This window comes from Caretta caretta, chromosome 1, assembly GCF_965140235.1.
Source record: "Caretta caretta isolate rCarCar2 chromosome 1, rCarCar1.hap1, whole genome shotgun sequence".
Taxonomy (NCBI): domain Eukaryota; kingdom Metazoa; phylum Chordata; order Testudines; family Cheloniidae; genus Caretta; species Caretta caretta.
The window spans coordinates 237,258,659-237,272,528 of record NC_134206.1 but is presented as its reverse complement, the minus strand read 5'-3'; positions in this window follow the sequence as shown (position 1 = coordinate 237,272,528).

Sequence of the window (13,870 nt, the reverse complement as noted above, 5' to 3'; positions counted from 1 at the left end):
ACTGCAGCCTTCTCTAGTGCTGTAATCAGGAAACAGACTCAATATTCCAAGATATATTTCTACAGCATAGCGCTAGCTGTCCCTGCTTTTTCTCTGGGTAAAGGACACCTGCCAGCATTTCTTAAATCTAGAAAACTGTTTGATTCTATTTAGAAATCTCTGCCTCTTGACATAAAGTGGTGGGCTGGAAACTATTGTAGTATCTAACTTCTTGTGTGGTAAGCATTACATTAAAAATCCTTTGGGACTTTCCACAAGAATAGTGGTGTTATCTCTGATGTTCTGGTCAAATTCTAAACAAGATTATTCTTTGCTTCCTGTCCTCAACTTGGTTTGTTATATTGGGCTCTGTTAAACAGCTGCCACAGTTCATCTCAGAAGTGGTTGCATTTCATTCCTATATTCAGTTCACACATCAGTTGGTCATAACTAATTCTGGGATCCTCCAAGACAGAATTCTATATAAACAGATTGTTATAGTCACTGTTGATAAATTCAGACAATTCATAGCAGTAATTAAAGAAAGGGTGAAGTATGGCATTTGAACGTTGCATCACCGGCAAGCTAGATTATGGTACTGCAAGACTGGCAAAACAAGTTCAAATTCATGTTATTTTCCTAACCTTTAAACATGAGGGCGAGTCAGCTTTTTAAAACATCCATATTTCCATTCCCACAGGAACTGCATGATGTATTAGGACTACAGGCTCTACGGGCTTTGCAAAAATTAGGCTGTCCCAACATAATTGGTGTGTGTTGTGGGTTGAGATTTTCAAATCGGTGCACAAGATTTTTGCTACACATTTCCCATTTAATTTTAAAGGGAGATATATGGATTAACCACCTGCTCTGCTTTTAAAATCTTAGCCATTGTGTTTTCTTTTCATTAGAAGTTCTATCTCCCTTTTTTTTTTAAAGTTTCCATTTGTTTTCCCCCTTTGTGTTCCAGGTGTTTGGATACTGTGGTGACAAACATGGTAGAATTTATAACAGTAGAATTTTGACCCCATTTTTTATTGGATTTTCCCCCTCTGTTCTTTCACTGATGATACCTAAGTAATAGCAATAATCAGTAATACATTATTCCAACAACCAAACCAAAGTTTTGCTCAAAAACTCCACCTTTCTTGAGATTCTAAATAATTTTGATAATTTATTTTTAAAAATATTTATATGCCTGGGCACCTCCTAGCTCTCGATAGAAGTGCAGAAATACTGCAGCACAGTCACTTTGAGGCTCGAATAAGAATACCATGTAAGCAGGGAGTTTTGTTAACACCTATTTCTATGGGATTGATTTCCAGCCTAAGGACCCAATCTTTCAAAACCTTACCACTGAGTATGGTGCTTGCTACCAACTGAAGCCAAAGGGTCCATTTTGCAGTAGTAGCATCCTACTTGGAGGGTTTTTTTTTTTTCAGAATTGGTCTCAATTTTGCAAGCCTAAAATGTCTGGATAGTTCAGATAAGGCTGGGAAGGATAGTACCACTTCTTCGAAAAGCAATAACAGTTAAAGCATATTCCTAATTAATTTTCAAAATAATGAACTTAATACTGGCAATCTATCTGACCTGTAAACAAATGTGCTGCGAGCATTGTAAGACATTCTAGTGAGCTGTAACCAAGGAGCTGTGCCTTGAAAGTAGATCAAACAAATTCAGTCTCTTTTCTGATTACATTTTTGTTTTCCTTCTCTACATCTTTCTAAAGAGGTTCCAGTCTATTTTAGCTCACAAATGTGACTTTTCCCTCTGGTAATGTGTTTGAAAGTAAAATTTAAACAAGTGGGTAGCAATAAAACTTTAAATCCATAACTATTGAAAAGGAAGAAAAAAAGAAATATCGTCAGACCAACCAATCCAACAACCTGCAGTTTCTTTATTTTGGTGATGACATCCAAAGGATGATTAATGTTGATTCAAGCCAAGGTTTGTTGTGCTATATAACATCATTCTTCGACAAGCTCTCTTCACGCCTTCCTGGATGGTGACAAGAGCCTGTGAATTTTTTTTAGTAATGATTAATGTCTTAGAGCTCAACATCATGTGTTGAGTGATGTTCTGGTTGTTCTCCTTCTTCATCAGGCTATTCTGAAGCAATGTTTCATGTGCCAGAACATGCTCATGGCTACTCCACCTCTTCAGTTTCTTCCTTTCTTTCACATTCAATCTGCTCTGAAGCAGAACTCTCTGATTGGAATACCACCAATTTCCTACATCTCATGCCAATGATGGTGCCCCAAACTGAGGAGCTCCAGATTGGTAGGAAGTGAATCAGGAGGGAAGCATAATTTTGGGGAGGTCAATAAGTGGGCTGGACACTTTGATAAATCCCTAAGGCCCTGGGTTGGGACCTCCTCTCCTCTATAGTGACAGAATCCCTGATGGAGCAATTGGAGCATACAAGCATGACTGAGGCCACAGCAAGGGACTCACCTTACCTCCTCTTCCACTGCCATGGACCAGTTTTTATTTTGAAGTAACTTCACACAAGTTAATTTTGCATAAAATATGAACATAAATAATATAGCAAAACACAAATCAAATATGCTCCAAAACAGGTGAAAACACAGATCCATGCACATTGCATACTGCAGGCTCCCAGGTGATTAATAAACAGGCGAAAGAAGACCTTTGTATTAATATAATTTTTTTTTAAATCCAATCCCCAGAAAAACATGCAAGGTAAGTTTGGTGAAATACAGGTAATTGTATTGTATGTTCAAAATGACAGAGGGAAACTGCATGCAATTCATGAATCAAGTAAGGTAGAATTTTTGTGTGTGACCACATCATATTTTTTCCAATTACTTCAGTAGGAGAATCTCAAAATTTCCAGTAATATCCCTGTGGAGAATTAACATAACCACTCATTGACTTTGGTTAAGTGTCTCAGATTTCCTTTCTATCACTGTAAGTATTTTAGTTTCCAATATAGATATATAGCTATCGATTTCTTAAAATTTGGCAAGGTGAATCACTCATGCATGGTATTGAGATAAGAATCCTTTATATACCATTCACAGGAATAAAGGTTAAAAGACAAATTGGTCAGCTGCTGTTTACATCCCCTGAGGTTGTTTTTTGCAAAACTAGCTTTGAATAAATTTTGATATCCTGAAGACTGCTTTTAATACTGTATTTTGAAAATCCCCTCAAATATCCAGAACTCAGAGTTGTTAACATTTTGCCATATGTTTTGTCAGGAATTGTTCGAGATGGGTAAACTTGTCTTTCACATTTTATTTTAAGGTCCCTTTTTTATTTCCATGTTTACAAATGAAATGACAGCAAACATGCAAGTTCAAGTATAAATCCCATATCAACTGAGAGGTGTTCCAGAGAAATTGTAAAGATATGTAATATGTCCTAATGGAAAGTTCCACCTTCTCTTGGATATTGAAGTTCATTTATCTGTATATATCCCTAGCAAAATGATTTTTGTCTAGTAATATGGCCTTCAAAGTTGAATATATTGTAGATGACCAAGCTGTTCCTTTCTCTGTCTGGATTGTAGCTGGAAGGAGGAGTGCTATGAAAGCTGAAAGTGCTATTTGGTATCTTTGTGATCAGACTTGAGTAGTGTATTTTATTTCACTCATTTTATCTGTCTTCTACCATTAAGGTTTGCAGTACAGATTTATCTTTGAATTTGAGCTGTGGGTTGGGTTTTTAGTGAGTATAAAGCCATTAAACTGTCTTGAATTACTGCATGCGGTTCTGGTGTCCCCATCTCAAAAAAGATATATTAGAACTGGAAAAGTTACAAAGAAGGACAACAAAAATGATTAAGAGTATGGAACAGCTTCCATTTGAGAAGACATAAAAATACTGGGACTTTTCAGCTTGGAAAAGAGATGATTAAGCGGTGATATGATTGATGTCTATAAAAACATGAATGGTGTGGAGAAAGAAAAGGAGTACTTGTGGCACCTTAGAGACTAACCAATTTATTTGAGCATGAGCTTTTGTGAGCTACAGCTCACTTCATCGGATGCATACTGTGGAAACTGCAGCAGATATTATATACACACAGAGATCATGAAACAATACCTCCTCCCACCCCACTGTCCTGCTGGTAATAGCTTATCTAAAGTGATCATCAAGTTGGGCCATTTCCAGCACAAATCCAGGTTTTCTCACCCTCCACCCCCCTACACACAAATTCACTCTCCTACCAGCAGGAGAGTGAGTTTGTGTGTAGGGGGGTGGAGGGTGAGAAAACCTGGATTTGTGCTGGAAATGGCCCAACTTGATTATCATACACATTGTAAGGAGAGTGATCACTTTAGATAAGCTATTACCAGCAGGACAGTGGGGTGGGAGGAGATATTGTTTCATGGTCTCTGTGTATATAATGTCTTCTGCAGTTTCCACTGTATGCATCCGATGAAGTGAGCTGTAGCTCACGAAAGCTCATGCTCAAATAAATTGGTTAGTCTCTAAGGTGCCACAAGTACTCCTTTTCTTTTTGTGAATACAGACTAACACGGCTGTTACTCTGAAACCTGTCGGTGTGGAGAAAGTGAATAAGGACATGTTATATACTCCTTCACGTTACACAAGAAGCAGAGGTCATCCAGTGAAATTCATAGGCAGCAGGCTTAAAACAAAGGAAAGGAAGTACTTCTTCACACAATGCAGTGTCAACCTGTGGAACTCCTTGCCAGGGGATGTTGTGAAGGCAAAAACTGTAATTGGGTTCAAAAAAGAAATAGTTATATTAATGGAGGATAGGTCCATCAATGGCTATTAGCCAAGATGGTCAGGAATACAACCCCATGTTCTAGGTGTCCCTAATCTCCGACTGCTAGAAGTTGGGAATGGATGACAGGTAATGGATCACTCGATAATTGCTCTGTTCTGTTTATTCCCTCTGAAGAATTTGGCATGGGCCACTGTCAGAAGACAGGATACTAGACTAGATGGACCATTGGTCTGATACAATATGGCTGTTCTTATGTTATGTACCTATGGGATATGGCACATGAAAGAGACCTGCACATCTTGAGAAGGATTGTTTTTGTGGTCAGTTTGGCCCTTGTGACATAATGTTTCTGTCTTTGCAGTGACTTTGATGTATAGTCACTTTGTTGCACTGGCGTATGTTGCCATCACCCTAGATCATCAAATAAGGACATTGACACAAAGTCGTCATGTTTTGGTGTCAAAGCATCATGACTTCCCAACACTGCGATGTTTCATGGGCCTCCAAAGTGACTTTTTTGGGATTTTTGGGATAAACATCCAGAAATGTCTGTGTAACTTCAGATTATTCTGTTAGAGCAGGGGTGTGGGCCAGATCCAGCCCGTGAGCCATTTTAAGCTAGTCCGCAAGCTACACCACGTGGTTCGGCCCCGCTCCGGCCGGGCCACTGGGTCAGGGGCTGCACCATGCGGCTTGGCCCCTCTACAGCTCCTATGTCCTCCAGTGGCCCCTTCTGGCACTCCAATGGGAACTGCAGGGGCGATGCCTGCGGATGGGGCTGTGTGCAGAGCCACCTGGCCGAGCCTCCACGTAGGAGCTGGAGAAGGGACATGCTGCTGCTTCCGGGAGCTCCTTGAGGTAAGCACCACTTCGAGCCTGCACCCCTGAGCCTCTCCCCATTCCCCAGCCACCTGCCCCAGCCCTGATCCCCCTCCCACTCGCCAAACTCCTTGATCCCAGCCCAGAGCACCCTCCTGCCCCAGAAACCGCTCATTCCTAGCTCCACCCCAGAGCTCACACCCCCAGCCGGAACCTGCATCCCTTCCCACACCCCGCCCCAGCTCTGATCCCCCTCCTGCTCTCCGAACCCCTCGGTCCCAGCCCAGAGCACCCTCCTACACCCCAAACTCCTCATCCCCAGCCCCACCCCAGAGCCTGCCCCCCCTGCACCTCAACCCCAATTTTGTGAGCATCCAGGGCCCGCCATACAATTTCTATTCCCCGATGTGACCCTCGGGCCAAAAAGTTTGCCCACCCCTGTGTAAGAGGTATCACAATCCCAGAAATATCCATAACCACCATATTGTAAATTTTCAAAATTGAACTTAATTATTGACTGGACATCTTTGCTCAAGGATCCAGAATACAGGGGATATTGTACATTAAAATTCAGATAAGCTTAAGTGTGGAAACTTGCATAGTACTTGCTTCAAGTCTGGCTTCAGCTAGGTCACTTTTATGAGTACTGATATTCAATGAGTGTGCATGGCAGTGGGGATTGGTGGGGGGAAGGATTGCTGAAGAATACTCTGAGAATGGATAAGTGCTCTTCTTAGATGATAATCTTATGTGGTCCCCTTGAAATCACCTATTTCGAGTATAGGTTCTGTGGGTCCAAAATGATCTTTGTACTTGTACTTACTTACTTGACTTTGGAGGAAGAAAGTGAAGAGGTGTCTCATCAAGTCCCCGTGTTTCAGAAGGGCATGTTCACTTGCATATCACGGGAAATCCATTACTGACATGACTGGAAATGTAAATGTGGACTGACCATTAAAATAAAGCATTTGAAGTCTTTCCATACCACTAGTATCTCTGGAGGATGTTAAACAGATAACTTTCATCCAAGAGTTTAAAAAGAGCTGGCTGAGGAGCTCTCTTGACCTTTAATGTTGTTTTTCAATAAGCCTTGGGGCACTGGGGAAGTTCAAGAAGACTGAAAGAAAGCTAATGTGCCAATTTTTAAAAAGGATAAATTGGGGGTTCTGGGAAATTATAGGCCTGTCAGCCTGACATTTATTTTGGGCAAGATAATGGAGCAGCTGATCTGGGACATGATTAATAACTAAAGGAGAGTAATATAACTAATGTCAGTCAACATGGGTTTATGGAAAATAGATCCTGTCAAACCAACTTGATATCCTTTTTCTGAGATCACAAATTTTGTTAGTAAAGGTAATAATATCGACATAATGTACTCTGATTTCTGTAAGGCATGTGACTTGGTATTGTATGAAATTTTTAAAGAACTAGAATGCTATAAAATAAACATGGTGCACATTAAATGAATTAAAACTAGCTAACTGATAGGTCTCCAACGTAACTGTAAACAGGGAATCCACATCGAGTGGGTCTGTTTCCAGTGAGGTCCTGCAGAGAGAGGTTCTTGATCCAATGCTATTTTAACATTTTTATCAATGACCTAGAAGAAAACATAAAATCATCACTGGTAAAGTTTCCAGGTGACCCAAAAACTGGGGGAATGGAAAATAATGAAGGGCCAGGTCACTGATTCAGAGTGATCTTGATCACTTGGTAAACCGGGTGCAAGCAAACAACAGCATATTAAAATGCATAAATGTAAATGTGTGCATTTGAGAACAAAGAATGTAGGCCATACTTATAGGATGGAAGACTCTATCCTAGGAAGCAGTGACTCTGAAAGATTTGGGGGATATGGTGAATGTCTGGAAGATGAAGCTAGAAAAAGTTTTAATGGAAATAAGGTGTAAATTCTTAATGGTGAGAGTAAATAACTATTGGAAGAATTTACTAAAGGTTGTGGTGGATTCTCCATCACTGACAATTTGTAAATTAAAATTGGATTTTCTTCTGAAGAGCTGCTGTAGGAATTATTTTGGGAAAGTTCTATGGCCTGCGTTATATAGGAGGTAAGACTAAATGATCATAATGGTCCAGTCTAGCCTTAGAATCTATGAATCCATGCTCTGATTTCTTAAAACATATTGAGGATCCAGGAAACTGAATTCAGATTTCTATTATAGTGGTGTGGACTCCATTAAAATTAGTGGGTTGCTGAAACTGGGAGCAGAAGTTGGCTTGTTTTGTCTAAGGAGAAGACTTTATCTGCCAAGTGGGTATAAAATTACTTGTGCTACAATAGAATCATAGAATCACAAAATGTATTGTGGGACACAATATTTCAGCCTTTTCAGGGTTACCTAGGGAGGTGATGGAATCTCTATCATTAAAGGTTTTTAAGGCCTGGCTTGACAAAGTCCTGGCTGGGATGATTTATTTGGGGTTGGTCCTGCTTTGAGCAGAGGGTTGAACTAGATGACCTCCTAAGGTCTCTTCCAACCTTAATGTTCTGTGATTCTATGATACTGGCCATTGCAGCTCCAGGGTTACTGGTGCAGCTTCATAGCCTGGAATGGAGAGAATTTCTTTTGCTCTCCCTTCCCCTCCCCATCCCCACCCAATTGCAACAGAGCTGCCCACCAAAGCTGCAGACGGAACTGGGCTGAGGACTTAGGCCTGAATGCATACAGCCAAAACTAGCAAATATCTGCATTTAAAATTCCTTTTAAATTTCAGTCAGCATTTCCAACAACTTGCTTGCAATTGACAGGACTGATAGTTGCCTCAATGAATAGATTACTAACCCAAATTGCTTTTGATCTGCTGGCTCCCTGGAAGCTATGTGCATCCTGTTTAGAAGAAACCAACTTCCAGGTCACACAACCACTGGCTGAGAAACAGACACAGTCTGTGAATGGTTAACATTCCCTTTTCATTGAACAGCAAGAACACGAGTCTTATGTTGCAAATCCTTTCCGGTTTTTACTCCATGGATTTGTATTAATTCGATCTTTAAGGGTTAGAACGACCCTTTTGGCTCAGCCTTGAGTCTAGGACAATGCATAGCTGTGCTGTCCCCTAGGAGCACCGGGAAGTGATTGTCACTAAATGGGTCTGAATCTGCACTTCCTTAAACCTTCTATAGCTGTTTACAGTAGTGAAAGTGGATGTGAAATATTACCACATTAGAATGGTAGCATTTTATACCCATTCTGCTCTGGTGGAAATGACTACATGGATGCAAATCCAATGAGTCTCAATTCATCACCTTTGCTCCAAAGAGTGGCATTGGAAAGGAAATAATTTGCAACACTGAAAGTGATACCTTTCGTATTCCCCACCTCTGTTGCAACCAGCCAACTCTGAACCATGGCTTCTCCCACTCCTTGACCACTTGCTCATGAGGCTACCATGTTTCACATATCCTAACTTTGCCACAGAGGAAGCCTTATTCTCTACTCTCTGGTGTGACTGTGTTACGGTTAGTGACAATCTAGATTGTTCTACTTTAACACATCAGAAGATTTACAAATCAAATAGATTGCTCCAAAATAGTTTATAAATTGTAGCATTTCTGCATTTTGACTAAATCTCAAAGACTAATCTAAATTCCAGTGTACCGTGCAGGTTTGCATGGACACTTGTAAGAACTATAATGCAACTTAAATGCAAAAATTACTTCTAATAGTAAAATCCCTGGCAACTTTATGCTGGATCTTTGGTTTGGTCTGAACTCAGAAGGAAGGGTGCCATCAAGTGAATAAACACCAATTCTTGTAGCACTTGCATGTCTCCTATCCAGTCACTAACCAAAGCCCTACTCTCCTCAGCTAGTACCCATAGCACTCCAGAGTAGTATTAACTATAAATCAGGGGCACTCCAACTCTTCCACAGTCTAGACTAGGGGTGGGCAAACTTTTTGGCCTGAGGGCCACATTGGGGCTGCAAAACTGTATGAAGGGCTGGGTAGGGAAGGCTGTGCCTCCCCAAACAGCCTGGCTCCTTCCCCCATCTGCCCCCTCCCCCTGTCCACCCCTTGACTGCCCCCCTCAGAATCCCCAACCCATCCAAGCCCCCCCTGCTTCTTGTCCCCTGACCACCCCCTCCCAGGACCTCCCGCCCCAACCGCTCCCCGAGACCCCACCCCCATCCAACCCCCCCTTCTCCCTGTCCCCTGACTGCCCTGACCCCTATCCACAGCCCCTCCACCTTACAGTCCCCCCCGGGATTCCCATGCCTATCCACCCCCCCCCCCCCGTTCCCCATCCCCGACCGCCCTCTGCCCCATCCAACCACCCCCTGCTCCCTGTCCCCTGACTGCCCTCCTGGACCCCCTGCCCTTATCCAACCCCCCCTCTCCCCACCCCCTTACCATGCCGCTCAGAGCGGCAGGACTAGCAGCCGCTCCACTCAGCCAGAGCCAGCCACACCGCTGTGCTGCCCAGCAGGAGCCAGCCACGCCGCCCAGAGCACAGGCGGTGTGGCGAGCTGAGGCTGTGGGGGAGGGGCCGGGGGCTCAGGGGCCGGACAGGACGGTACCACGGGGCGGATGTGGCCCATGGGCCATAATTTGCCAACCTCTGCTCTAGACCATATTTTAATATTGAACTTCTGATGGGACATCCCTTCCACATCCTAGTGGCAAGTACAGCAGCGGCTTACGCTGGAAAGCAATATTTGGAAAATATTGATTTTTTTTAAGCTGTCTTAATGCCATTTACAGCTAAAAACAAGGAGAAGAGCCAGCATGATGTAAGCTGGCTCTCTGTGGACCACCAGCAAGTGCACCACAGGCCACCATTGGTATATGGGCCACAATTTGAGAACTGCTATAAATTGTGCCAATAGTATGGAGAACACTGAGATATAGCATGGTGGTTTGGAGGAGGCAGATGGCTGGGGATAAAACACCTGACAGTAAAGGGTAAGGGGATAAAGACAGCCGGAGCCTAGAATGGGGGGTGTTTTATAGCTGTGGTTACTGACCATAGACCTGTATTTCTGGAAGCGGAAGGGGATGGAAAATAAATTAATCAATGGACCAAAAATGCATTGTGGGACAAAATATTTCAGCCTTTTCAGGCAGACTGAGTACAGACACAGAAGGGAAGTAAGTTAAATAACTTGTGGTACATTTGAATGAGAACATACATCATTTTTGTCAAAGCCCCACAGATATTCTTCAAACTGACAGAAGTGTCTGACCACATTTCCCCCCCTTTCCTACCCTGAATGAACTTGTGAACTAGTTAGGCGCTGTCTGGGTTCCGGGCATTTCAATAGTTTTGGCTCCATACCATTCTAACATTCAGCCTAGAGGAATTCCTGTTAATTTTATTTATGCTATTTACTAAGCTTTTTGTTATTTTATGCTATCTCTGTGTGTTTAATCTCCACTTGGAGAATTTGAGAAACAGTTTCATCAATGAAGTCTCTATTTAAATGTTTTCAGACCATTGATACGTTCTCTGAGAGAGTCTTGTGTAGAAATCCTACTTCTAAACTCTCCTGAATTTGTGTTTTGTGGGCATGAGTGATTGGATGGATTAGAATCAACACTTAATTTTGCAAATAGAATCTCTCTCTAAAATGGCATAAACCCAAATCTCAGTTTAGAATGCCCCACATCTGTTTAGTGCAGGTCAGGTATATCTCTGAATTTACCATGAGTAATCCCCAGGGCCGGCCCACAACATTTTGGCACCTGAGGTGGGGAGCTCAAATGATGCCCCCATGCCGCTTTGCTTGGGCCAAAACTTTGAAAGGTCTCAATTCTGCCTTCCTCCTGTTCTACTCCTCTCATGGTACCGCTCTGCTACCTACCCCAATAAAGGAGAACTAACAACTTAAAATGCCTTGTTCAAAAATTTTTAAGTAACACTTAACTTCCAAATGCCTGAACAGCAAATGTAACTTTTCTTGTCTGCATAGTAAACACTGGCATTTTTATCTGTTTGAATAATCAAAGTGGTGCTTTCCATGCCTTCTTGGTTGCAAAGATTTGAACTGCTTCCTGAAGGTCCACAGTCTGGGTCAGCTCATGCTCTATTGAGATGGTTGCAAGGCTGACCAGCCTCTCCTGTGTCATTGTGGAGCATAGATGTGTTTTTATTAACTTTATCTTGGAGAAGCTGCATTTTCCATTGGCATTTGGAAGGAGGGTGGTCATCTTATTTGTTCACATATATTCCAGAACAGCCTTTAGAGGTGATCCTGCTGAAATGTATCTTGAAAGAGCTTTCAGTTCATCACCTAAATCACTTGCATCAATATCGCGCATGTCATCATATGTCAACACTGTCTCTAGTGCCCTGCATTGCTGGTGTAGATCTTCTTCAGGTATAGTGAGGAGTTTTGGAATATCATACAACATCCCAAATATACTGCTATGTTCCTTGAACTGCATGAAACATTCTTCAACTGACTGTATTGCACAATCTAGCACCTGGTTAAAGAATTCAACTTTGAATTGTTGTTTGGGGTCTCTTATGGGATTATCCCGTGCCTCGTAATCAAAATGTCGTCTTCTTCGGTGACTCTTGTATTCTTGAATGGGTGGGAAAATAGCTTCAGTGTGAAGTTCCTCTGCCAACTTCTGTGCACTCTTCAGAATGTTTTGAAATCCTTCATCTGACTGGTAAGACTGTAGGTATGACTTTGCTTTGTCCAGTTGTTCCATTGCTCCAGATATATCAAGGTCAACACCATGGTTGGTGTCTTGCTTACAACATTTATTTCAAACAGTATGTCATGCCACAACACTAAGCCTCACAGAAATGTGAAGTTATGTATGTTTCCGGTGATTCCATTTCCCTCTGCCACGAACAGTTCCTGTCATAGCATTATCCTCCATAATGGCAACTATGGCATTATCTATCTTCCCACTTTGGTGTTTGATAGGCTTTATCACCTCCACTCGACTTTCCCATCGTGTGGCACTCGGTGGTTTCAGTGTCAGAGAGGATGTTTCCAGATGTTGCTTCAAAATTTGCCATCGATGAATTGATGCAGAGAAAAACACATAGATGCTTTGAATTATTTTAAAAAATTCAGCAGCCTTGCCAGAAGCTGATGCTGCATTACTGACCACCAAGTTCAATGAATGAGAACTGTATGGGACAAAAAAAGCTCGAGGGTTTAACTCTTGGATCCATGTCTGCACTCCTTTGTTCTTTCCTATCATGTTGGTACTATTATCGTAGCCCTGACCTCTCATGTCAGCTATCACAATTCCTGTATCTTCCAGCTTTTTAAGAACCACATTTGTCATACCAGCTCCTGTAGTATCATCAGTGTCAATACATTCTAGAAAATGCTCTCTGAGTCACCATTGCAGGGACATTTTCACTAGGTTCTGTTATTTTTACAAAACGCACCATTGAAGTCATTTGTTCCGTATGGCTGATGTCAGGTGTGCAGTCCAGAATAACAGAGTAATATCTTGCTGACTTCAGATCTGCCACAATCTTCTGTTTGACTTTTGTTGCCAGTAACTGTATGATCTCATTTGGAATTGTTTTTTCCAAGGTAGTGGTGTGTGTACATTTCTTGGGTGGTGACTCTTCTTAGATGCTCCTGGAGTACAGCATCCAACTCAGCCATCAGCTCCAGAATTGTAAGGAAGTTTCCATTGTTTGGCACATACAACTGATCTGAAGTGCCACGCAGTGCTAGGTTTTGGGTAGCAAGCATTCTCACAATGGCAATGAGCCTTTTCAGAATATTTTGCCAGTAAAGAGAGACTGATGCAATCTTCTCTTGATGCTGCTCATCTGTGGTAGCCTTTAACCTGAGTCTCATCTCAAGCTCTTTCCACCTATGGATTGCACTTTGGTGATTTGCTGCCTTCTCATGGCATGCCAGATTTCTAGCCAGATTTTTCCAGTCCTTTGTTCCTGTAGAATCCAATGTGTCTGGAACATTAGACTGGAAGAGTTTGCAACAAAAACAGTATGCAGCATTCTGGGTTTTTGAGTACATAAGCCATGGCCTCTCCACTTTGTCACCATTGGGGATTTCACGCCAGTAATGTTTTGGATGGAAACTTCTATTTTCATTGTCTTTGGGGAACATGAAGTTTTTCACTTGCTGTGGCCCTTGCAGTACAAGGAAGTCCCTCAGGCTACTGTTCAAGTGGGTCCACAGTCCTGGATCATCTAGACTTAAAGAACTAAACTCGGCAGCAGCTGTTTCTTGCGCCTCCACCATACTCTTCTCTGATCTACACTTTTCTTCAGGAATGTGCATGGTTACATCCATTTGAGATGGAGATATGGATGCTGCAGTAGCTGCCAGGTCACCTGCACTCTGACTAACTGGAAGATCAGGCATCTCCTCAC